The 27,110-nt window shown below is 35.4% G+C and overlaps 1 protein-coding gene across 1 annotated transcript in view; it reads right to left on the reverse strand.

Annotated features, from left to right (window-relative positions):
• Positions 1–27,110, reverse strand: part of LOC127854677 (polycystic kidney disease 1-related protein-like) — a 177,235-nt gene that overhangs the window by 70,641 nt on the left and 79,484 nt on the right. The window lies entirely within an intron of this gene.

Raw genomic sequence — 27,110 nt, forward strand, 5'->3', positions numbered from 1 at the left:
GATGTGACATGAGTTAATACATGTATTATTGAAGTATCGCTAAGTATATACACATTTATTGCCATAAATTTGAACTTTTGACACAAATGAAAACTTTCCTTCATAAGTCTTTCAGTGCTGGAACCGAATTTTGAAGGCCTTTGCAAACAGTTTGGATCCAGATGAGACGCCACAGAATGTTGCGTCTCATCAGGATCCAAACTGTTTGCTATTCTGATTGTATTCTTTGAAAAAAAATCAAAGAAAATGCTAATTTTAGAAATTCAGCATACAACATTTTAGCAGACAACAAATTTCCCAGCATGCAACGGGATAACATCTATGCAAAAATTTCAAAAGAAACTGATATTAATCACATCGTGTACTCCACATTATAAATTTCTCAGAAGTACACTTACAAAACTTCTTTAAAGAAGATAAACTGGTAGTTAATGATTCATTACTTCATCGATCAGTGCAATGACAAACATTTATCCTTCAACTGGTGGTATAAAAGTAGGCCCTTCAAGGTAAACATTATGTTGTTGTTTTTTATTTAAAGGCGCTGCATACAAATTGAAAGCATTTTTTCGAAAACACCCTTTGAACACTTTAAGATGACATAAAGTCGTTATAATTTATATGTAAAATATTGATGTTCAGATAGAATTATATTGATGTTAACCAAAATTATTGATGTTTAAAAGAATAACTATGATCATCTAAAATAGTAATGTTCTTGTGCAATAATTATGTTCACTTAAAATAGTGATATTCCCATGAAATACTGATGTTCCAGGGTTAAACAAATATTAAGAAGTCTTCATTGTTACTAAAGGGCTTCTTTGTTACATAATAAGGAAAGCTTTTTTTGAAAATTCTTTGCTAAAAAATTTCTGTCACATATTGTATCATACTCATATCGTAAACTGCTTATTCTGAAGCATTTCTTTTTTCTAAAAGCATTGCCATCACAATGTTTCAGTGGGTTAGATCCCCACTTTGGGAGAGTTATCAAGATCCCTTGGGACGTCAAGTTCTGGTCCTTGACAGGGAATGCACCATAGACTGTCTCTAAAAACCTATTATTTTCGATACGATCAAAATATAAAAATATTAAAATAAATAAACACAAAATAGAACTTATTAAATTATCTTTAAAGAAATATGGCTTTATGCTTATCATTGCTTCTGAAGAGGCAAAAAATTACAAGATATAATTTAATTTTCTGCGACTATTAAATGGTCATATTTTATCCATATTTTGAGAAAAACCTGCTAATTTTTCTGATGTCTTAATCCTTACAACTCTCTTAAGGCCGGAAATGTGATTAAATTTCAAAATTTCATCGCTAGTGCAGTTTTAATTTTTCTGTGCAGCAGGGATATTAGATTCATTTAGACAGACAGCCTTGCAATTAAAATATCAAGCTATATATCATCTCTCCCATATCAAAGAATAAATTCAATTAAGTGTCAAAGCTATTCAGCTCCTGTCTTACTCATTATTTAACTCTTTAAGTGCTGGAACCGAATTTTAAAGGCCTTTGCAAACAGTTTGGATCCAAATGAGACGCCACAGAACGTGGCGTCTCATCAGGATCCAAACTGTTTGCTATTCTGATAGTATTCTTTGAAAAAAATCAAAGAAAATGCTAATTTTATCAATTCAGCAGACAACAAATTTCCCAGCATGCAAAGGGTTAACAATTAAGTATGACATCTTTCCTGGAGTTTTTTTAATCAACAGGCACTTTAGAGCAATTAAAACATAATTACTTCAGATAAAGTCATTGTATTAATCTTCTTTCTATCACACTACAAGGATTAGAAATAACTTTCAAATACTTAAATCAATAGAATCATGAAACCTGGCTGTTGAGGAGGAAAGTATAGTCCATTAGCTTCCAGTCAGGAAAGGCAATAGAAATAAAACAAAATAATGACCCAAAGTTTCATTTAATCTAAAACACACTTGCTTGAAGATCAATACAAACTTTGATAAATTTTTTTCCATAGCACTTCTTCACAAAACTTCATAGCCATTATGCAGCCAATTTCCCACAATGCACTGCACATTTTAGGCCAATGAAGAACTTTACCATAGTTTTTCTGAATAGCTTAAAGGGGTTCAATCATTAATCGCTGTAGCGACGCTACATAAGTCAACTTTAATCCTATTTGGGAACCAAACGTAAATAGAATATAAAGATTTCCTTGTTTGTATTCCAAAAATCATGTTTGCATAAACTGTTTGATTTGAGTGTCTCATATTTGAACATCAGTGGCCCAAAGTTGTTGAAAACTTGAATCGCTACTTCTTGATTCTAATCATATTGACTCCTGAATTTTACGAGGGCTGATCCAGTATCTTGGAGCATTTTACAACGCTTGATTAAACACTAGATACGATGAAACACACAAAATTCATGGTTGTTTGATACATCACTTAAGTTTTACATCAGTATTTAAGAGCATACACAATTCTTGAAATCTGTGCTGCGCTATTACACACCCCATTTTAATTTGCAAAATACTTAGATAATGAAGTTAAGTTAACCCTTTGCATGCTGGGAAATTTGTTGTCTGCTAAAATGTTGTCTGCTGAATTTCTAAAATAAGCATTTTCTTCGAATTTTTTCAAAGAATACTATCAGAATAGCAACAGTTTAGATCCTGATGAGACGTTACATTCTTTGGCGTCTCATCTGGATCCAAACTGTTTGCAAAGGCCTTCAAAATTCGGTTCCTGTGAGCACTGAAAGAGTTAAAGATATTCTCTTTTAATAAATGAGTTGACAGGTGTTTGTAGACTATTTGCACAAATTACGTAAAGGAATTTTGCACATTTGGCTTCAGCAATTCAAAAGGTTTGCAAAAAAACATTATTGATGGGACTACAAATGGTTTGGTATTATTCTTGAATGAGCCATGACAATAAAAAAATGTTTATGTCATGCAAATTTATGACAAAGAGATATACTTGAGAAGCGCAAGTTAAAAACTTTCCCTTACTTAACCAATGAGGCACACAACCATAAAGAACATTTAAGACAAAGCCTTTAGCCAAAATGTCAAAGTTTTCAACATCAAAAAGACTGGGTGGGCAACATTGTTTCTCTACAAGTAATAAAATGCATGTAGTATTGTTGCATTTCTTGTCAAAATTAGAAACCATAATGGGTTTCTTGGAGCTGAACATACTCAAAGAACAATCAATTGGAAAATATTTTCCTGAGTAATGAAATACAAAACATGAAGCCTCAAGATTTTTTTAAATAAAGAAACAGCTATGTCTCCAGATTTATCCACACCGAGTTAATTAAACCACAATGTATACTAACATAGGAAATATGAAATAATATTAAGAAGGCCTTAATGACTTGACAATGCCCATGGCAAATGAGAGTCAAAGGGGAGCAACTGTGAATACAGGTGACATAAACACAAACAGAAAAGGCTCTAACCTATAATATTCTACATTATTATTGATTACATCAGAAAAAGTTATCCGAAATGCATGGACTATGCCATTTTTAAACAAGATTAACTATTTTATAACTTTAATGAAAATCTTAATGCTATTGGAGAAATTTAAATATGCCATTTTGAAACATCTTTGATGAGGTATTTTTCTGTGAGAGGAAATTGAAAATTGGAAATCATGGCACAGTCAATGAAAATAACAAGTAATAACTCAATGACATGATGTTTAATGTGGTCATGCAACAGCAATTTCAATGTTTTCTGAACTGATAAAGCGCCCATAAAATCACAAAATCACTAGCACTGGAAGGCAAAATAGCTGTTTGTCAATAGCAGCACATGGCCTGACAAGAAAAGTTACTGATAACTTCTATCTCTACCATGTTTCATGATGACAGTATGTCAATATTTGGGGAGATATGAATGGCTTGTTTAATACAATTTCCAAGATAAAATGAAGAATTATGCCAGACATAGTAAACAAGGTTCATCAGGAAATGTTGTGCAATCATGGGCAGCCAGCACTTTTATCTTGTATTAAAGTCACCTAAGTTTTACTTTTCCAAATGTCACCAAAATGAATAATTATGTACATTCATTTACAGCATTCTTCTAAGGTAATGAATAGAGTCAGGAGGCTGAATTCAAATTTAACAAACTAAAATTAATCCAACCTCCTCCCTTGAGGGGGCTGGCTTTAAGCAAACCCCAACCGCTTACCTGACATGGTAAAGTTTGGTATAGATAAAACCTGCAAATTCAGGTTCAAAGATCCTGATTTATCTACTATATAATTAATTAACTAGAGCTTTGTCACAGACATGACATATACCCCCACGTGCCGCATTGACACAGACTATTTTGCATGCTGTCTTCACAAAACAAGAGAATCTAATTTATGGCGATTTTTAAGAATATTATGCCTTTGTTATGTATGGCCATTTTGACCTTTGAGCTCTTGAATTCTTTCTCATGACACGCCGTCCAATGACTGTGAACAAAATTAATGTACAGAGTCATTTTAAAATCTCACAATGAATGACATAGTTATGGCCCGGACAAGATCATTTATGGCCATTTTTTACCTTTGAACTCACAGTGTGAACTTGACCTTGGAGATATCGACGTAATTCTTTCGTGCAACACACCATCCAATGATGGTGAACAAATGTGCCTGATGATATTAAAATCTCACAATGAATGACATAGTTATGGCCCGGACAAGCTCATTTATGGCCATTTTTGACCTTTGAACTCAAAGTGTGACCTTGACCTTGGAGATATCGACTTCATTCTTTCGCATGACACGCCGTCCAATGACTGTGAACAAATGTGCTAAATGATTTAAAATCTCACAATGAACAACATAGTTATCGCCCGGACAAGCTCATTTATGGCAATTTTTGACCTTTGAACTTAAAGTGTGACCTTGATCTTGGAGATATAAACGTAATTCTTTCGCGCGACACACCATCCAATGATGGCGAACAAATGTGCCAAATGATTTTAAATTACCCAATGAACAACATAGTTATTGCCCGGACAAGCACATTTATGGCCATTTTTGATCTTTGAACTCAAAGTGTGACCTTGACCGTGGAGATATCGGCTTCATTCTTTCGCGCAACACACCGTCCTATGATGGTGAACAAATTTGCCAAATGATTTTAAAATCTCACAATAAATGATAAAAGTTATGGCCCGGACAAGCATTTGACCTTTGAACTCCAAGTGTGACCTTAACATTGGAGATATTGACGTTTCACCAACACACCATCCCATGATGGTGAACAAATGTTACAAGTTATTTTAAAATCTAACGATAAATGACATAGTTAAGGTCCAGACACACTTTCGGTTTAAAACACACTTAGTGACCCCTTGACCTAGTTTTTGACCCGGCATGACCCATATTCAAACTTGACCTATACATCATCTAGATACAACTTGTGACCAAGTGAAGATTGGATAAAAATTTCAGGACAGACCGACCGACGGACAGACCGACCGACGGACGGACCGACCGACCAACAAAGTGACTCCTATATAGCCCCCATTATCAATGGTAATGGGGATATAAAAATATGATTTATTTAAAGCCATAATAGGGCATCATGTTCTTAGTTAGGGCACCACATATGCGTTGAGGGTTTCAATTCGTAACTCAGCCAAACTTTGCTTTGCTGATATATAACAAAATGGCCATATACAAACTCCTTCAAATTCAACACGCAATACTTCCTGCAATTTAACAAAGCTACACAGAGAACAAATTATAAGCTCCAATTTTAAGACATACAATTAAATCCCAATTTTAAAACAGAGGTGACCTATAACAATTGTTCAGAAAAGCATTTACAACTTTTATTTCATGAGTCACTTTCTAAATATGGTGCAAATGGTTCAATTTATCTACAAGATCTTAATGCAGTTTCCTGCATCAATTCAACTGGTCATCAGATTTCCATGGCAAACATGAAAACCACTTTATATATAAACCGATTTTTTTGCACTTCATATTGCTTAATTAAAGGACTTTCACCAATTGAAATGGAGTTTTGTTGTAATCAAACAGAAATGATGCAAATTGCAAACCAACAGAATTAGGTTTTTCCATTTACAATGATTAAATTCCTTAAACAAAATGGCATGACAATTTAATTTTGCAAAGAGCATTTATTAAGAATTTATTCATATTCCATGTTAAATGTCCATAAGCTATGTTTCCTGTTCATATTGTATGTTTTTTTATCACAATCTAAATTTTATATATCACAATTGTACCAAACATGATAAGCCACACAATCATAATACGCACAGTGGCCCAAACATCACATGGGCCAAACATCATGAGCTAAACACATCATAAAGCTGTGGCTGGCCCAAACATCACATGTACCAAACATGATAAGTCACACATCATAATACTGAGGCCCAAACATCACATGTACCAAATATGATAAGCCACACGCATCATAAAGCTGTGGCCAAAACATCACATGTACCAAACATGATAAGCCACACGCATCATAAAGATGTGGCCAAAACATCACATGTACCAAACATGATAAGCCAAACACATCATAAAGCTGTGGCCAAAACATCACATTTACCAAACATGATAAGCCACACAATCATGAAGATGTGGCCCAAACATCACATGTACGAAATATGATAAGCCACACACATCATAAAGCTGTGGCCCAAACATCACATGAACCAAACATAATAAGCTTACACATCATAAAGCTGTGGCCAAAACATCACATGTACCAAACATGATAAGCCACACACATCATAAAGCTGTGACCCAAACATCACATGTACAGAACATGATAAGCCAACACATTATAAAGCTGTGGCCTAAACATTACATGGGCCAACATTATGTTGTGTTACCACTCACTTTCTACTCATCTTTCCTTTTTTTTCTTAAGCACAATGATTTCAACATGGACTGTATGAATAATCATTTGTATTGCTAAAATTAAATCTGACATCAAAGAAAACAACAACTGATTATCATAAAAACAAATGTTCTTCTGAACTGGCAGATAGGAAAATGTAAAAACAGCTAGAAGGAATTTTCAAATTGCAAAATAAATCCTGCAATAAATTTCCAATTTAAAGATAAAATTGATATTAACAATCTTTAATCTGCCGTGTTAAAGTGAAGTTTATCTTTTGGAGAACAATCTGACAGGTAAGGAATGTAGAAAATTTGTTGTCTATTATTTAAGCCATACACTGGCCCAGCATTTGACAAAAAGTATCAAAATTACGGTATCAAATTTAAACCCATTTTGTAACTTCAAATTGACGAAAAAAGCCTTACCATCATGTATGAAGAAAAACATGTTATACTAAAGTGAATATGTGGTCAAAATGATGAATGTTTAGGCAATGAAAATTGGGCCTAAGAAACAAAAAGAGTTTCATTAACTAAGATTGCCACTGCAAATGATACACATTACGATCAATAAGCAAACATAATGCTAACTGATGGGGGTATTTATTTAATTGAGTGGTCTAATGGTAGGACGCTGGCTAAGGGATCAAGAGATCCCGGGTTTGAATCCCGCCCTGACCACTGGAATTTCCTTGAGCAATTAATTAATCCCACATCTGCTCCTCTCCACCCAGGTGCATCAATGGGTACCTGTGAGGGAAATAAGCCAATGTGCCGTGACTGCATACTGCGCCAAGAGGTTAATGGACATCTTATGACCCAGTGATCAGGGAAAAAATGTTAAGCGCCTCTTAACGCAAATATCGAGTATGAAAACAGTACTATAAATGTGGTATAAAAAACAACAACAAGAGATGTGTTTGTCAGAAACACAATGCGCCGCTTTGAAGCCATATATTTGACCTTTGACCTTGAAGGATGACCTTGACCTTTCACCACTAAAAATGTACAGCTCCATGAGGTATGCATGCATGCCAAATATTAAGTTGCTATCTGAAGCGACATAGCAATTATGAGCATTTTTCAAAACCTAAACGCAAAACCTAAACGCAAAGTGTGACGGAAAGAGAAACAGACAGATGGACGGATGGTCCGATCACTATATGCCCTCCTTCCTGGGCATACAAAAATAATCACAAACACAATTTTCGTAAGATAACATGCGCATGGCGTCATAAAGAGTATTGGGGGATATGCATCTATTTGATGTCAAATTGTTACAGGGGTATTCCAAATGAGTATATAAAATGTGATGTGTGAGCATCAGGCACTTATAATGACCAATCAACAAGTACTTTTTAGTATTTAAAGTCTTGTAAAACCGAAGGTAAATTTCTGAGAATTTCTGCTTGCATTTGTTTGCATATCAATGACTCATTTGTTAATTGACATACAAAATTACTCTTTTGACAGTTGAGACTTGCAAATCTAAACCTCAGATGGTTTAAATACTACACAGAAGCCTGACTAACAGTCAACAAAGTGCGAATGGGGTATAACCCTTAGCATGCTGGGAAATTTGTCGTCTGCTAAAATGTTGTCTGCTGAATTTCTAATACTAGAGCTTTGTCACAGGCATGACGAATACCCCAACATGCCACATTGACACATAATATATTGCATGTCGTCTTCACAAAAAACAGCCGACACCATGCTCAATTTTTAAAACGCACTAAGTGACCCCTTGACCTAGTTTTTGACCCAGAAAGGCCCATGTTCTAACTTGGCCTTAAGATCATCTCCATAAAACTTCTGACCAAGTTTGGTGAAGATCGGATGTAAACTACTTGAATTAGAGAGCGGACACCATGCTGATTGTGAAAAAACGCACTAAGTGACCCCGTGACCTAGTTTTAAGCCCGGAATGGCCCATGTTCAAACTTGTCCTAGAGATCCTTTAGATAAAACTTGTGACCAAGTTTGGTGAGGTTTGGATCAAAACTACTTGAATTAGAGAGCGGACAACATGGTGAGGTTTAAAACGCACTAACATACCCCGTGACCTAGTTTTTGACCCGGCATTACCCATATTCAAACTTGACCTAGACAACATCTAGATACAACTTCTGACCAAGTTTGGTGAAGATTGGATGAAAACTACTTGAATTAGAGAGCGGACAACATTGTGATGTTTAAAACGCACTAAGTGACCCTGTGACCTTGTTTTTGACCCGGCATGAACCATATTCAAACTTGCCCTTGACATTATCAAAATACAACATATGACCAATTTTGGTGAAGATTGGATAAAAACTACTTGAATAAGAGAGCGGACAACATGGTGAGGTTTAAAACACACTAAGTGAGCCCATGACCTAGTTTTTGACCTGGCATGGTCCATATTCGAACTTGACCTACACATCATCTAGTTACAACTTCTGACCAAGTGTGGTGAAGATCAGATTTAAACTACTTGAAATAGAGAGCGAACACCATGCTCCATGTGTAAAACGTACTAAGTGACCCTGTGACATAGTTTTTGATCTGGCATGGCCAATGTTCGAACTTGGCCTTCAGATCATCTAGATAAAACTTCTAACCAAGTTTGGTAAAGATCGGATGAAAACTACTTGAATAAGAGAGAGGACACCATGCTGAATGTTAAAAAAGGCACTAAGTAAACCTGTGAGCTAGTTTTTGACCCGGCAAGGCCCATGTTCGAACTTGACCTTGAGATCATCTAGATACAACTTCTGACCAAGTTTGGTGAAGATCGGATGAAAACTACTTGAATTAGAGAGCAGACACTTAAAACAGACCGACAGACAAGTTCACTCCTATATTCCCCCTTACTTTGTTTGTGGGGGTATAATTAGCATTTTCTTAATTTTTTTTTACAAAGAATACTATCAGAATAGCAAACAGTTTGGATCCTGATGAGAAGCCTGTGGCGTCTCATCTGGATCCAAACTGTTTGCAAAGGCCTTCAAAATTTGGTTCCAGCAATGAAAGAGTTAATTACTGCTATACTTTGATAAGTATGTAACAGGTATTGGTGTTATCAGGACTGGTGAGGGCATTAACTGTTCAATCTGCAATGTAATCTTGATCATTTTGATTGAGTGGGACAAACTGCATATTAGCGGGACACCCCAGGACCCAGTTCACAAAACAAGGAAATATAACATTTTGAATCCAGGACATATAGTTTGATTTTCTTTTATCTAAATTGATTTGTTTAAAATGCTTTAAGTAAAAATAATCGCCAGTGCATACAATTCAATGTATGTTAATTCTCTAAATCAAAAACCAAATCTACTTCACAACTGTTGCAACCTTGCATTATGTGACGGTTTATGAGCAAAACCTGCAAGTCTCCACAAAATGTTTTTCCATTGATAATGGGCCCTCTATCCCTGCAGCAATCTTGGTCTGTTTATAACCCTTTGCATGCTGAGAAATTTGTTGTCTGCTAAATTGTCATCAGCTGAATTTCTAAAATTAGCATTTTCTTCATTTTTTTTCAAAGAATACCAAAACAATAGCAAATAGTTTGGATCCTGATGAGACGCCACGTTCTGTGGCGTCTCATCTGGATCCAAACTGTTTGCAAAGGCCTTCAAAATTCGGTTCCAGAACTGAACGAGTTAATAATGGGCCCTCTATCCCTGCAGCAATCCTGGTCTGTTCATAACCATACAAAGAGACTTTCCAATTAGTTTCACACGATTCTCAAATGTGACTCAAACCCCCGTGATCATCTCATATGCATAATTATATCCCAAAGTCAAATTGTGTCTCCTTCAATGACATTTTTGGGCAAAAGAAGAGAATTTTTGTAATTTTTCACGTTTCTTTTTTGCATAAACATAGGAAGAGTAGAAGATAGAAGGAAAATAAAATGACCAATTGTCTGGCAATTATTTATTTTGTTACAATGTTCAGCTTATAGGCTGCATATATTAAGACAGACTTTTTGTCTCATTAGTTGTTTTCCTTTAGTCAAAAAGAGATTAGAACTGGACAAAAAAACAATGAACAGTGTTGAATAAAAAATGGGCATTTGTTCCCATGAAAACCCAATCAATACCATACTTGTTTTACAGATTTTTACATTAAAGAATGCAAGGAATTTCTGCTTAAGATTGGCATATTTACAATGAGGCTTACTGTAGGCATGGGAATACTTTATCTCCAAAGATGAGGGTTTGTTTGTGTTTTTTTTTGGGAGGGGGGCGATTTCATTCTTCAACTGTATATGTACAAATATGCTTTAGCTATATTAACACTGAATGGGAAATCGCAATAAAAAATAACACTGAAAAAACCCTGCATTTAATTGAATTTTATATGATTATGAATGTTAACTAATGCACGGTATACATGTATATATTGCATTTGGTTTATCAAATAAATTGCTGTTTTTCTTTACCAAACAAGAGCTGTGTTTGTGAAAACACAATGCCCCCTCCATATATTTGACCTTTGACCTTCAAGGATGACCTTGACCTTTTACCACTCAAAAATTTAGGTCGCCATGGTGTAATGGATATGGTGTCCGCCTAGCGACCGGAAGGTCAAGGGTTCGATCCCCATCGTGGGAGCGTTCTTTAGATCTCCCCCAAAGACACCAAGTACTGGTTCTAGGCCCAGGAAACGGACTCGAGAGCATTTATATTAGCCTAAGGCTTTCGATGCAATCGAGCTAAAATAAATAGGTTTAAACTAAACTACCACTCAAAATGTGCAGCTCCATGAGATACACATGCATGCCAAATATCAAGTTGCTATCTTCAATATTGCAAAAGTTATGACCAAGGTTAAAGTTTTGGGACAGACAGACAGGCAGACAGGCAGGCTGGCTGGCTGGCCGGCCGACCGACCGACCGACAAACAGGCCAAAAACAATATACCCCCGATCATTCAATCAGAGGGCATAAAAAGACACAAAAGGAAACTCATGACATTATTTTGACCACAACAGTAATACTTAAATGCAGAAAAAAATGTATAAAAGTTAAAGATTAAGAAATTGCCATAACGTAGAGAAATAACTCAGTTTTAATGCATCAAGTTGATCTATGTGTACGTTTGCCTTCATTTAGTGTCAATTTATAAGTATAACTAAAATTTATTATTTACATTGTTAACAGAACAAAATCCTGCAATGCACTTAAATTCAGCATTTTCTTGAAGAATGTTACAAAACTCTTTATGAAATGTTACAAACCATTATAAGGCTCAATAAAATGTGATGTATCCTTTAATACACACTTTAAAATCCAAATATTAAAATTCTCCCTTCAATCATTCATCATATTATTGGTTATAAAATCTGCATGATAAATAAAACTCACACACAGAAAAAGAGTAAATTGATTATATTTGACAGCTGATTATCTTGTTCAATAAATATAAGCAAAAGCATGCAATTATGGGAACCATATTTGTCATAATAACATAACCTGCTTAAACTTTTAAATAAGTCTTACCTTTACAAGTTTTTTCCCAGTATTTGTTTATGTCTATCCTTCTATTTTTTAGTGACATACTCCATTAGTCAAACACAAATGTAAGCGAAATTAACAAGTACTTAATGTTACCTGTATTTTATGTTGATGTTTCATGCATAATTAAACATTCTAAAATCTATTCATGTATGATTTTTATGTATACCGCAGTATCAATAAACGATGAATTGCTACATTTTAAACCAGCATTTATTAGGCATAATATGGTATCCTTCAAGCAATAATTGAAAAGCAAACACAACTTGACCTATATGAAAATTGTAACTTGTCAAAATACAACAAATGAACAGAAATGATTCACTATATTTGACTTACGACCTAATTTGCCAGGACTGTTTAAACCTAACAACTTTGGGGTTTTCAATCATTCGATTTCTGTATTACCTGGCATATTCATTGTGGGAGTGTTCAAATACTTCTACAATGACTACAATATAGGTATGTTTAGGAACCTGAGAGCTGCAACTCGATAAATGAATGCTTTCATTTCATTTTAAGACACCAAGAAGAACGTCATAATTGTCAATTCAATGGTTTTTTTTAATTCTACAAATTTGAATTATTTGTTTAAAGGAATTTACCATTAAAAATAATGTCATCCTTCTAATAATCAGCATTGCAAAAGTTGTGTGCAGCTAAATTGAACTGCAGCTCTAAGAAACCCATCTGGCAAGGGGTGAGGCACATTTGGTGTGCAGGCCCTAGGGGATGGTTGGGTATTGGGTGGGGTCAGAACATTTGACTTGAGCAGAATTCACACATCATGGCAATAGAACAGGGTATTATCTTTTCTTGCAACTTGTATATGTTAAACATTTTTTATAACAACTTAAACTTTGTAATTGCAAATGGAATATCTAATGCAACCCTAGGTGCAAAGTAATTTGCTTTGTGACAAACTTACCATCTGACCCTGCAGGTGTAGTCAGCGTTTTTATTAATTGGTAAACATGCTCTATAATTAATTACACACATTTTCTCTGATTAACCCAAAATGTCTTTCTTCCACATTGAGTTTGAGAGGCACACAGAAGGCATTTAAAGTTTAAAGAGAACAAAAGGGCCAAAGGCGCTCTCCTGACACCAAAATTAACTATTAAGAATTGGTACTGTCCCACTAAAGCAATAAAATGAAAATGGCTAACTAGCCCCCAATAGCTTTTTTAACTGAACAAAACCATTTTCTAACACAGGACCAATATCATTAGCAGAAAATTTCTCGACTAGTTTCATTATGATTGGGCTAAAAATGTGACTCAAGAGTGTTCACAAGGTTTGCCTTCTAAGCCATATAATAACAAAAGGCCCATGAGGGCCTGAATCGCTCTACTGCTATAAACACTGTGCAAGTTTGGAAAGAATAAGATGGAAACTGTGTACTTAATCGCGCAAATAAGGAGAATTTTCTCAAATTCAAGGGGAGATTATTGTGTACTTATTTCTCTGATAGTGCTCATATTCAATAGGGCTCAAGTCCTCATTGATATAAAGATACTGTGCAAATTTGGAAATAATTGGATGAAAACTGTGGAATTAATTGCGTAAACAAGCGGGATTTCAAAATGTTCTTATATTCAAGGGAATTAATTGCGAAAACAAGCGGGATTTCAAAATTTTCTCATATTCAAGGGGAAGTCATTCTGGACTTATTGCTTCGATATTGCTCTTTTTAAAAAAGGGTTTGAGTCCTCATTGATACAAAGACACTGTGCAAGTTTGCCAAGAATTGGATGAAAATTATGGACTTTATCACATAAAAAACTGAATTTTCATTCTGGACCTATATCTCCGATACTGCTCATTTTCAATAGGGTTTGACTCATCATTCAGATAAAGACACTGTGCAAGTTGGGAAATGATTGGATGAAAACTGTGGACTTTATTGCGTAAACAAGCATTATTTCACAATTTTACCAAATTCAAGGGGAGATAATTCTGGACTTTTTATTCTGATGTAACCCATTTTCAATAGGGTTCGAGTCCTCATTAATATAAAGACACTAAACAAGTTTGAAAAGAATCGGATGAAAACTGTGTACTTTATTGCATAAACAAGAAAAAGTCTTACGCACGCAGGCACGGACGGACGACGGAAACCACACCATGACATAAGCTCTCAGGCCTTCGGCCAGTAGAGCTAAAAACTGGCGCACCCTCTGGCAGCCATGATTTTCAACAGACCAGACCCATTTTTCAAATCAGCACCCATATCATTGCAACAAATGTTCTTAGAAAATTTCATTTTTTTTTTTAAAGTTTCACTAAAGCCATAAAAGGAAAACTGCCCCGCCCCCTCACAGCCATGTTTTCAATGGATAGAAACTATTTTCAAACACGGTCAAGATATAATATAAATAAATGTTCTGGACAAGTTTATAGGAATAGAACAAAAAAATGTGACTCAAAGGGTGCTCACAAGGTTTCATTTTGCCCATATAAGGAAAAATGCCCCCTTGTGACTGTGTTTTTCAACAGACTGAAACTATTTCAAATTTATCCAAGATATCATTACAACTATATGGGTACATGTGATTAAGATTGTACAAACGCGACACTTTTAAAAAAGCATTTAAAATAAAATGGGAAATATGATATATTCTATGTATTTATTTATCAACTGTACAAACATGCATTAAAAGTGTTAACATAACTATATGCAATACATTACATAACAAAACATTTCATATCATTGCTAAGGGAATAACAACTGAAATAAAACAATTGAACCTTTGTTTAAAATTAAAAATGTATACATTTAACTGTCATTATCAAGATAATGATGTAAGCTGCATTATCTTTATAAAAGATATTTCTTGTGTAGATGCACAATATGTGTCCAAAATTATAAAGATCACTTAATCACATTCACATGGGAGCCATTGTACAAACGTGCACAGTCTTTGATGCCAGTTCAAATTTCACAAGAAAACAAAATTAATCCATTCAAAGTGAAAAAAACAGACACAATGGGCCATAAAAATGCAAATAACACACAAAAACCACTGCTCTGAAGAATAAGAAATTAGTGACAAGTCAGTGCACTCTACAATCATGTCCATGAAGCCTGCTCCACCCCCAACCCTCTCTCTCTCTCTCAGGACTTATGCAAATTATGTAAGATGATCCCTAATCTTTAACTTCACATAAATTTCACACTGGGTCAGTTCACCCCTAAGGTTACACTTCACATAAATTTCACACTGGGTCAGTTTACCCCTAAGGTTACACTTCACATTAATTTCACACTGGGTCAGTTCACCCCTACGGTTACACTTCACATAATTACCACCCTCCCAACAAACCACTAAGGCATAATCATCACGTTAAGGATGAATAAAAAGTTCAGCACAAAAAGCAAAAAAAAATGCATTCTAAGCATGAATCACTTCCTTAAATGATACTTAAAGTACTTAACTCTTTGCATGCTGGGTAATTTGTCTTCTGCTAAAATGTCGTCTGCTGAAGTTCTAAAATTAGCATTTTCTTCGATTTTTTTCATAGAATACTATCAGAATAGCAAACAGTTTGGATCCTGATGAGACGCCACGTTCTGTGGCGTCTCATCAGGATCCAAACTGTTTGCAAAGGCCTTTGAAATTCGGTTCCCGCACTGAAAGGGTTAAACAATTAGACAAAATTCTTTCTAACAACCCACTTATACCACAAGTGTATGCATTGAATTGTGCAGAGTTAGCTTAACAAAAATCCATCCTTTTTGAATCACCTTGTGTTTATGTCTATCTTAAATAAACATTGCATAACAGTATTCTGAAGTAATGCAAAAAATTGAATTCTTAAATTCCCCTGATACTTATCAAATCAGCCCATATGTATTTTAGTATCATCCTTCGATGATAAATATGTACCAAAAATCTAAGTTCAGAATCAAGAGTACAAACACATAAAAGCACTTAAATGCTTTATACACTACCTGAACAACAAACACTGACTTCAGTCAGTTTAAAGGCTTCATTACATTAAGACTGATACATAAAATGTTAATGAAGATAAATTACAGTGAATGATGTCCATGCTAAAAATGAAGTCAAGATTTTAGTGAATTTTTTTTTTTTGGGGGGGGGGGTGAAGGGGAAGGGGTTAGGAGGCTTATCAATTTTGCTTCATAAATGTTTTGTGTCTTTTAAGACAGTCTCAAGATAAAAATGAGTCCTGTAACATATTCCCTGAAGTTAGCAATTAATGAATTAATTAACAGAAAAGCCAAAATTGACCTTCATAATTTGTAAATCAGGCATGCCTTTCACTGAAAACGTCCCCAGTTGTTTAATGATCAGAAATATAATTATTGTTTTAATGCAGGGTAATCCGATTAAATTGCATGGAGGATGGATTGTCAGGTCTTCTTGACCTTCAGGGCCTGAGGGTCTAGAAAAATTATTCAACCCTTAAAGGGTTTAAGCCTTATAGGGCCTAATGTTATCAATATATGAATGCAAATGTTACAAAATACATACTATAAGTGCCAATAAACACTAGTATGTGATGAACATGACACTTCATTCTATAATGCTCATGCTGAAAGAGCTGTAAATCCCCCATTCATATTTAGGATAATAAATTACATACCGTATATTCTCTAATAAATGACCCAACCATTGAAAAGCCCCATTTTTTCCAATGCACATAAATACTTCGTGACAAATTAAAGCCACACACCTTGAAATGAAAAACATGGCATAGTTAATTTAAGTATAAATAAGAAACATATTGTATCTATGCCAATTAGAGTATATCTGGTGGTTAAAAGGTAGAAATCCGTCTTTTTTGCGCTTTAAAACTTATAAATAATCACGTTTGTCGAAATGGACGTATACGTCTAGAAATCCTACTTTCGGTTTTAAAAGCGGTACCCTTTAAAAATAATAAATAACTTGCTAACTAGGCTTTAGATTTAATTGTATCTATGCCTATTAGAATATATCTGGTGGTTACAAGGTAGAAATCCATCTTTTTGCGCTTTACAACTTAAAAATAATCGCGTTTTTGGAAATGGATTTATATGTCTAGAAATCCTAATTTCGGTTTTAAAATTTAAAAACATAATAAATTACTTGCTACCTAGGCTATAGATTTAATGACAACCTTGCACAATTTCAATTTGCATCTATATGTATTGATTAACATGTACTTCATTTCAAGGTGTGTGGCTTTAAGTGCTTTCATTTGTTTAACCCTTTCCCACTTAGAAGGAAAGTGAAAATGGCCATGTGCAAACAGCATAAAACCAGAACAGCCTGCTAGTAACTCGGAGTAACTCGCAGTCTGTTCAGGTTTTATGCTGTTTGCTGCTCATCAGTATCTATGGGTTGGAAATAAAGCCTTAAAAACTTGAATCTAGTAAGAAAGGTCTTAAATTAAACCTAACTTTCTAAGAGACTTCAAATGCTTGAAAGTGAAAGTGTCTAAGTGGTAAAGGGTTAAACAGTCAATGCAATAACATGCATAAGGTTAATCTTTGACTGCCATGATTTATATGTCTAGCAACACAGTCAAATTATTATCATTTTCTAATAGTGTAATGTATGAAATAATGCCAATATTTTGACCTATAATAAATTTCCCCTTAAGAAAATAGTTCAAGTAAAGCCCGAGGGCGCGTTAATAAGAGAATATACGGCATGTTTAACATGTGCTGAATGTGCAGTTTTATTAACAAGGAAAATTATTTGCTTCAACTCTAACATGGTATCTACATGAAAAAAGTCATGTTCACAACTACGCACTATGTGGCCATTAAATTTCCTGCCCCTATGTTACAAAGATACACTCATAAATCAACAATTAACTTTTAAAGCAGCTTTTTTGTTGGATAAACAGAGGAAGCATGTCTCTTTGCTTCACTGCTCCTAAACTGACAAAGAACAATGTTCAAGTGAAAAATGTGATCTTATTAAAAAAGACTGGCAAATAAAACTTACATATATTTGATAAGATTTAACTCTAGATGGACAGTTTATTTTGCACAAATTTGCATCTGAAGAGTTGCTATATAAAAAAACAACGTCATTTTAAAATATAAATCTTTGCATAATTGTACATAAAACATACAATTTGTTTGCAAAACTATTCAGGAATGACAAAATAAAAAAAAGGTTCATGGGAAATAAATAAGGCTTGATTCAGTTCTTTTCACCAAATGCAAATAATTATAATGTACAAGAGTAGTTACATTTGTTAAATATGTTTATGTTTTAATCACTGCTAGGTTTTATATTGTTTATTGAGATACTTCACACGCTATTTTTTAGTTAATAGTTTCTTTCTATGCTCAGTGTTTTAAAGACGTAATCAAAATATCCAGTCTCAGTGAATATTTAATGCTCATTTCCAGTCGAAAACTAGGAGTTACTCAACATTTCGAATTACAGTTAAGAGTAACTTCCACTTCTGTGTCAGTAAATGATTCACTTAATTGCCATGTAAGTGTCAGTAAAGAGCTACTCCCCAAGTCCAGACTTAAGACTAGAAATGGCCAGTCTTAAGTACACAGATAGTTCCCATGTTCATTTCGGTAAAGGAGTAACTTGCCATGTCAAGCATCAGTATTGAGTTACCTCCCATGCACAGTCTCAGCAGAGTTGCTTCCCATGTCCAGTCTCAGCAGAGTTACTTGCCATGTCCAGCCTCAGTATTAAGTTACCTCCCATGTCCAGTCTCAGTAGAGTTACTTCCCATGTCCAGTCTCAGCAGAGTTACTTCCCATGTCAACTCTCAGTATTGAGTTACCTCCCATGTCCAGTCTTAGAGGAGTTACTTACCATGTCCAGTCTCAGCAGAGCTACCTCCCATGTACAGTCTTAGCAGAGTTACTTCCCATGTTCAGTCTCAGCAGAGTTACTTACTTTGCCCAGCCTCAGTATTTAGTTACTTCCCATTCCAAATCAATAAATAATTTATTTCTTGTCTTAGTAAAGAATTATTTACAATGTATAGATCAGCTAAGAGTAACTTGCAATGTTCAGTATCAGTAAGGTTTCTTGCTGTGTCCAGTCTTAGTAGAGAGTTACTTCCCCTGACCAGTCTCATCAGAGTTACTTGCCATGCGCAGCCTCATCAGAGGTACTTGCAATTCCCAGTATCAGCAGTTACCTCCCATTTCAAGTGTAAGAACTCTGAAGAGTAACCTTCCATTTCAAATGTCAGCAGATTTACCCTCAATGTTCAGTGTCAGTATAGAGTCACTTCCCCTTCTCAGTCAAGACTTGCCGCCTGCTTTGTTAAGTAACAAAACAGAGTCACTTTATATGTCCAGTTTCATAAGCCAATCTTCCCATGGCAACCTTTGTCTCATGACAGTTTGATGAAAGGTTAAGCAAAATTCATGACCAACAATGTCTGCGACATTTTACTTTTAGGCATCCTAAATCTCTTACTGCTCTCTCTGTTCCAATGGATAGTATATCTAAGTGACCTTTTGGACATGACATTAACTTGCTGTCAGGACAGCGCCTGGGAATAAGACGTGCTGGGAAGTTAAAGAACACTATCCTATAATGCAAACATAATTGGGCTTACACTTCTGTTTCTAACATCTATTTGGCCCTTAAAAGCCAGAAAGCTGACTTTGCACACAAGTTTAACCCATTTATGCCTAGTGGACTTTCCCATCCTTCTAAGTTGGATCAATTTATTTCCAAAATTAAGGGTGTCAAGTATATTTATGTCTATATTTAGAATATTTCATAAAGAAATTCATTGAAGCAAACAGCGCAGACCCAGATGAGACGCCGCAGTATGCGGCGTCTCATCTGGGTCTACGCTGTTTGCAATGTCCTTTTTTCAGGACGCTAGGCATAAATGGGTTAATGGCCTTCAAATGGCAAATTGACATAATAAAACAAGTTGCACAATCCTTGTGTCACTACAGTGTAGATCCGAGGTAAAAATGCTTAAAGTGAAAATTATGCAAAACAGCAGTCATTAGCACGGCTTGAAGCTCCATCCATAGATTAACATAGGAACAAATTTGCCTTGGATTGTTAGATTCCTGTTAAGTCCCCTGTGCTCAAAATTGTCACACAGAGCCAGCTAATTTTCATGCCAACAATTTTCAATTACTTCAAAGATAGGGTAAATTGCCGTTAAATGATGTGACTTGACTTCACCACAACTTCACAATTGATGTTCGAGAAATCAATCCCCCCTCTATTAAAATAAATTGACAATTTGCATGTTGTTAAACCGCAAGCATAATCAAGCCCACGAATTACGTGGTCCATTCAGTATTCAATTAAGTCACACACGAATGTCGGACATCTTTCATTCAAACAAAGAACACAGGTTTTGCACTGAGGTGGTTTCATAATTAGAAACAATAACTTTTGAACTTTTAGGTATTCTTATTCCACAAACAAACATTTCTTTAATTAATATCATGAACAATTCAGATCTATGCTTTACATTTAATACACAAACAGGAATTTAAATACTTGAATAACTAATTTTACCAATACTATGAGTATGTTTATGAATGTTATAACTGCAAGAATTTTGATTTATTATTTTGATTTTGTACATGAAGATTTTTCAGTAGTATAACTAATACAATCCTGATAAGAAAACACAAAATGGGTTTAAAAACTGCAAAAAAACTAGATTATTAACAAAAATAACAACAAAACAACAACAACAATTAAAGCTTAAAGCTATTTAAATACTTTTGGAAAAACTATTTGGTAGAAAATGCAACATGTATTAGGTTAATAATTACATAGATATGTATTACCTTTTTTTCAATCACAAAATCGTCCTAATTTCATAGTGTATACTATTACCGTTTTGAGCCTCCACTCCAATCAAATCACCTTCAATACAAGATATTTAACAGCCATGTACATCCTTTTATAACTCACTGTCTTGAATTTTCCTGTTCAATACTTTCATACAATGAACAAGGATGAATTATGCACAAGGCAAGTATCTATTTTCTTCAGTGTTATACAGTTTATTATTCTAGATTTTACATTCAACTAAAGTGTTTTTAAAAGCTGACTCATCGTTTCTGTAAAATTCATGTTACTTCAGTTATTTCATTACAATGAAACAACAACTGCACACAAACATCTTCTTTCTGCATAATATCTTATACTTCAAAAATCCCGTTCTCTCTTATTGAAACTGAAACCAATATTCTCCCATCCCTATTAAGGTTTTAAACCAAACTGAGCAAACTGCTCCTTCACTGCACCAGTACTAATAACAAATACCATACACACACTGCCCTTATAAACACCACCACACACCAGTCAGTACACCAGTCGGTACACGAGTATCAGAGAGTCGGCATCTGCTCTATATCACATACCTGTTGCAACTTGTTTGTGTTCAACAGAGAGGCAGGGGTTTAACCCATGTATAACAGCATAATAGCGTTCACTCACTAAATGAACAATGAAATCTCTTCACGGAAGAATTTTTTATCAAGGCACTGATAAAATTTCACAAATCTCAGCAAACAATGCTCTCTTTTATTGCCACTCTCTGGGTAGAAAATGCCTGGTTTGTTTATGGACCAGGGGTCAAACACTGAGTGTTGAAATATGTGCGTATCAGTGCACAGGAATCATTGATAAGGTTAGACCTGCAGTATTAAATACCCAAACGTTAGAATGTTTTCAATATCCCCTCTCATGAAGTGAACAGGTTATTGTGATACTACCTTATATTATTCGAGTCATAAAAATGCAATTTCAATGGGGTTTCAAGTTGCTAAATTAATTGCTTTTAGGCATATTAGGAGCTATCACATTATTGACAAGCACTAAACTCGCATAAACAAGATTTTTGTTTTTGTTGCACTTTTAATACAAGTCTGAACTGACAAGAAATATGTACCAGAAACGGATGCCCAAACAACACAAATTTGGACACAGACAAATCTGATATATATTCTACGGTGGCCAAAAAGACAAATGGCCGAAATTGTTCCAAAACCAATCACAGTCAAAATTTCTTTCTTTAAGATTTCATACACATTGAGGTAATTCAATTGTTTCAATTAAGAAGTTTTGAACTTTGAGCCAGTAGTAATCGTAGTTAAAGATGAGTTCAAAACTCAATCCTCTGGACATACTTATGAATTGATGGTTGGAAAAGTGCAATCCTTAACCCATTAAAGCCTTGTGGACTCTCCCATGCTTCTAAATTGGATCAATTTATTTCCAAAATTAGGGATGTCTAGTATATTTATTTCTATATTTCGAATATTTCTTACAGAAGTTTCTTAAAGCAAACAGCGCAGACCCTGATGATACGCCGCATCATGCGGCGTCTCATCTGGTACTACGCTGTTTGCAAAGTCCTTTTTTCAGGACGCTAGGCATAAATGGGTTAATGCTTCATACTCTTGAAGGAGCATACGAAAAAGTTATCTTTGGAAAATAGCAAAAGCAAGCATCCTAATTAACAAGTCAATAAACTAGATACATGCAAATTAATTTTCTGGTAGCCTCCCCTTGCATGAACCTCAACAGCCACTTTAAAATAGTTAGATTATTACAATAACATAACTTGTTGTGGGCATTTAATTAGGATGTTAAAAATGCACATATCCTATTATACCACAATGAACAAAATTTTGTTGAAATAAATGGTAAGACTATCAAACAAAATGTGTATTGAACTCCCCAAATTATCTAGCACAGAAATGCAAGTGAACTTAATTTATTTACCAAACTGCATCCATCCATATACCTGTGTACCAGTTCATTCACAAGGCAGAAAACATTCCATTTCCAACCATGCCCTTGATTCAAAGGTAATTCATGAAGGAACCAACAAATGATTAAAGAGCTAGCCAATTATCCACAGGCTAATCATATCAATTATAAGACCGCTTGCACCTGTACATTGTCAGATAAACATTGATAGGGGAACTTTCTAATCTGTCTAATTATCACCCTTCTATTTGTGAAACCATTAATTTTGTCATCTAACAACAAAAGGAAAGTAGTGTTTTTACTAAATTTTCTCTTCACTAATTAACCCTTTCCGGCTTAGATATTTTTTTTTGACGCATGTGCAGTCCCTTAGAAAGTTACATTTAATTAGTATAATACCTTTCTTACTAGATTCAAGTTTTAAAGGCTACATTTCCAAGCCTTAGATACTGATGAGCAGCAAACAGCATACAGACCTGAACAGACTGTGAGTTACTCCCATGATGGTTTTATGCTGGTTGCAAAAGCCATTTTCACTTTGCTTCTTATGGGGGACAGGGTTAACCCATTTATGCCTAGCGTCCTGAAAAAAGGACATTGCAAACAGCATAGACCCAGATGAGACGCCGCATAATGCGGCGTCTCATCTGGGTCTGCGCTGTTTGCTTAAATGAATTTCTTTATGCAATATTCTAAATATAGACATAAATATAATTGACGCCCCTAATTTTGGAAATAAATTGATCCAATTTAGAAGGATAGGAGAGTCCACTGGGCATAAATAAACAAGTAAGAACCTCAAATATCAGATAATTGCAAAGATTGCGTGTGTCTCTGAATTAATATTTTAACCCATTTATGCCTAGCGTCTAGAAAAAAGGCCTTGGCAAACAGCGTAGACCCAGATTAGACGCTGCATAATGCGGCGTCTCATCAGGGTCTGTGCTGTTTGCTTAAAGGAATTTTTGTAAGAAATATTCTAAATATAGAAATAAATATACTAGACATCTATAATTTTGGAAATAAATTGATCCAATTTAGAAGGATGGGAGAGTCCAATTGGCATAAATGGGTTAAGGAAAAACTGTGACGCGTGTTAACGAAGATTCCAGGTCCGCTTATACTTGCAGTTCTGAAGACAAAGCGGGACTTGTAAATAAAATCTGAAATACAAGCACACAAACACAAACTGTTATTGAAGTTCAAAATTTCACACAAAAAAAGCTCATTGGGCTGGCCAAAAAATCCCACCCTATAATTTATTCTAGTTTTAATTAAAAAACCACCTGTTGCTCTTAAAAGAAAACCAGTTATCACACCAGGCAAAGACCAAACACATGGTCAATATCATACAGATCTTATTTGGATTCAGTGTATATTTTTCAGCTCCAACGATTTTATAACAAGGGCTGTTTTTAAAACATGCATGCCCCCCATATGGGCTGTCAGTTGTAGTGGCAGCCATTGTGTGAATACGTTTTTTGTCACTGTGACCTTGACCTTTGACCTAGTGACCTGAAAATCAATAGGGGTCACCTGCCAGTCATGATCAATGTACCTATGAAGTTTCATGATCCTAGGCATAAGCATTCTTCAGTTATCATCCGGAAACCATTTTACTAATTTGAGTCACTGTGACCTTGACCTTTGACCTAGTGACCTGAAAATCAATAGGGGTCATCTGCCAGTCATGATCAATGTACCTATGAAGTTTCATGATCCTAGGCCTAAGCATTCTTGAGTTATCATCCAAAAACCATTTTACTATTTCGAGTTAATGTGACCTTGACCTTTGACCTAGTGACCTGAAAATCAATAGGGGTCATCTGCCAGTCATGACCAATGTACCTATGAAGTTTCATGATCCTAGGCCAAAGCGTTCTCAAGTTATCATCCTGAAAACATCTGGTGGACGGACCGACCCACCGACAGACCGCCTGACCGACTGACATGTGCAAAACAATATACCCCCTCTTCTTCGAAGGGGGCATAATAATTGCTTAATCAAATAACAAGAGTGCCAAACTGTCACAAGATGAAGGTTTTTGAGGCCATGCTAAATGCTTGAACTGCACTAAGTGACATAGTTTTTTACCCAGCATGACCCATATTTGAACTTGACCTAGATATCATTTAGACACAACTTCTGACCATATATGGTGAAGATCAGATGAAATCTACTTCAATTAGAGAGCGGACACTATGCTAAATCCTTGAAATGCACTAAGTGACCCAGTGACCTAGTATTTGACCCAGCATGACCCATTTTCGAATAGACCTGGATATTGTCTAGATACAGCTACTGACCAAGTTTGGTGAAGATCGATGAAAACTATTTGAATTAGGGAGCGGACACTGCTGTGGACGCCGCCCGCCAAGGGTAAAACGATAATAAGTCCCGTTTTGAAAAAAACGGGCGTATAAAAAGTCTAACAAATTGTGCCATCCATTCTGATTCATATAAATATTCTGTATTTTTTCCATTAAAGATTGTAGGTTTAGTTGTCTTCAAGTGAGGAACAAGTAACTTATCACATGTGAACAATATTTATAAAACAAGAAACCGTCAGAGAAGGGTGATGCTTCCCAAATTTTTTTTTTCCACAATATTGCACTATATATTCAGATAAAAGGAAATGTCTTGAGGGCACAGTAGTTGGGGGGACAATATTTTTTTTATAGAAAATTTCAAAGGGCCATAACTCTGTGAACAAGGGCTGTTTGTAAAAACATGCATGCCCCCCTATATGGGCTATAAGTTGTAGTAGCAGCCATTTTGTGAATACGTTTTTTGTCACTGTGAATGGTGGTGGTGGTGGTGGTGGTGGTGGTGGTGGTGGTGGTGGTGGTGGTGGTGGTGGTGGTGGTGGTGGTGGTGGTGGTGGTGGTGGTGGTGGTGCAGTAGTAGTAGTAGTAGTAGTAGTAGTAGTAGTAGTAGTAGTAGTAGAAGTTAGAAGTAGTAGTAGCAGTAGCATAGCAGCAGCATTACAATACCAATACTTAAGAATGATCAAATGGGAAAAGGTAACCTAGCACTGGCAGTAAATATGGGGCTCATTTACAGGTCAGATTTGGAATCTCCGCTGTAAAATGAGATCTTAAATGAATTAAAGGGAGGCAAATGCTGTAATAAAAAGAACATGCATAAACAGTAGTTGTTTCCCTTGTTTGAACCATGCTAAGTCCTTAAAATGCCTATATCCAGTAACTGTGACCTTCACCTGTGACCGTGACCTTTGACCTAGTGACCTCAAAATCAATAGGGGTCATCTGCGAGTCATGATCAATGTACCTATGAAGTTTCATGATCCTAGCCCCAAGCGTTCTTGAGTTATCATCCGGAAACCACCTGGTGGACTGACCGACCGACCGACCTACCGACCGACCGACCGACATGAGCAAAGCAATATACCCCCTCTTCTTTGAAGGAAGGCATAAAAATCATCTGACCAGAACCCGCTGATAATATGCACATCTACTCTTGGTAGTGAAGCTTCCCATAAAGTTTCATTGAATTCCGGTCATTAGTTGCTGAGAAATAGCCCGGACAAAATTTGTGCACGGAAAGACACACGGCCGGACAGACAAAGCGGCGACTATATGCTCCCCCGAAAATAAATTTTGGGGGTGCATAAAAACAACAACATTGTATGTTTTAAAACTTTCAACAATTTAGATTTTATATTCAATCCACAAAAACTTAAACCAAACAAGCAAGGTTAATTATATGGGGCCTTAAATCAAGAGCTGAGTCATAAATGAATCAATTAAACAGGTGTATTAAATTTCCTTGCGCCACATCAAAAAAACAAAACCTAAGAATTTATTTGAACAGCTGATAGAATTCCTTTTGATCAGTAAAAGATGTAAAACAAACAATACGAACAAAGGTAAATTGAAATGTTCTATTTATGCTTGAAAAATGATCAATGAAAGGTTCTCTAATTATGCCTTATCGTAAATCATGTTTTAATGTAATGTCATTTTAACAGTGCAATTACGAAAAATGCACATATATAATACTGC

Source organism: Dreissena polymorpha, chromosome 13, assembly GCF_020536995.1.
Source record: "Dreissena polymorpha isolate Duluth1 chromosome 13, UMN_Dpol_1.0, whole genome shotgun sequence".
Taxonomy (NCBI): Eukaryota; Metazoa; Mollusca; class Bivalvia; order Myida; family Dreissenidae; genus Dreissena; species Dreissena polymorpha.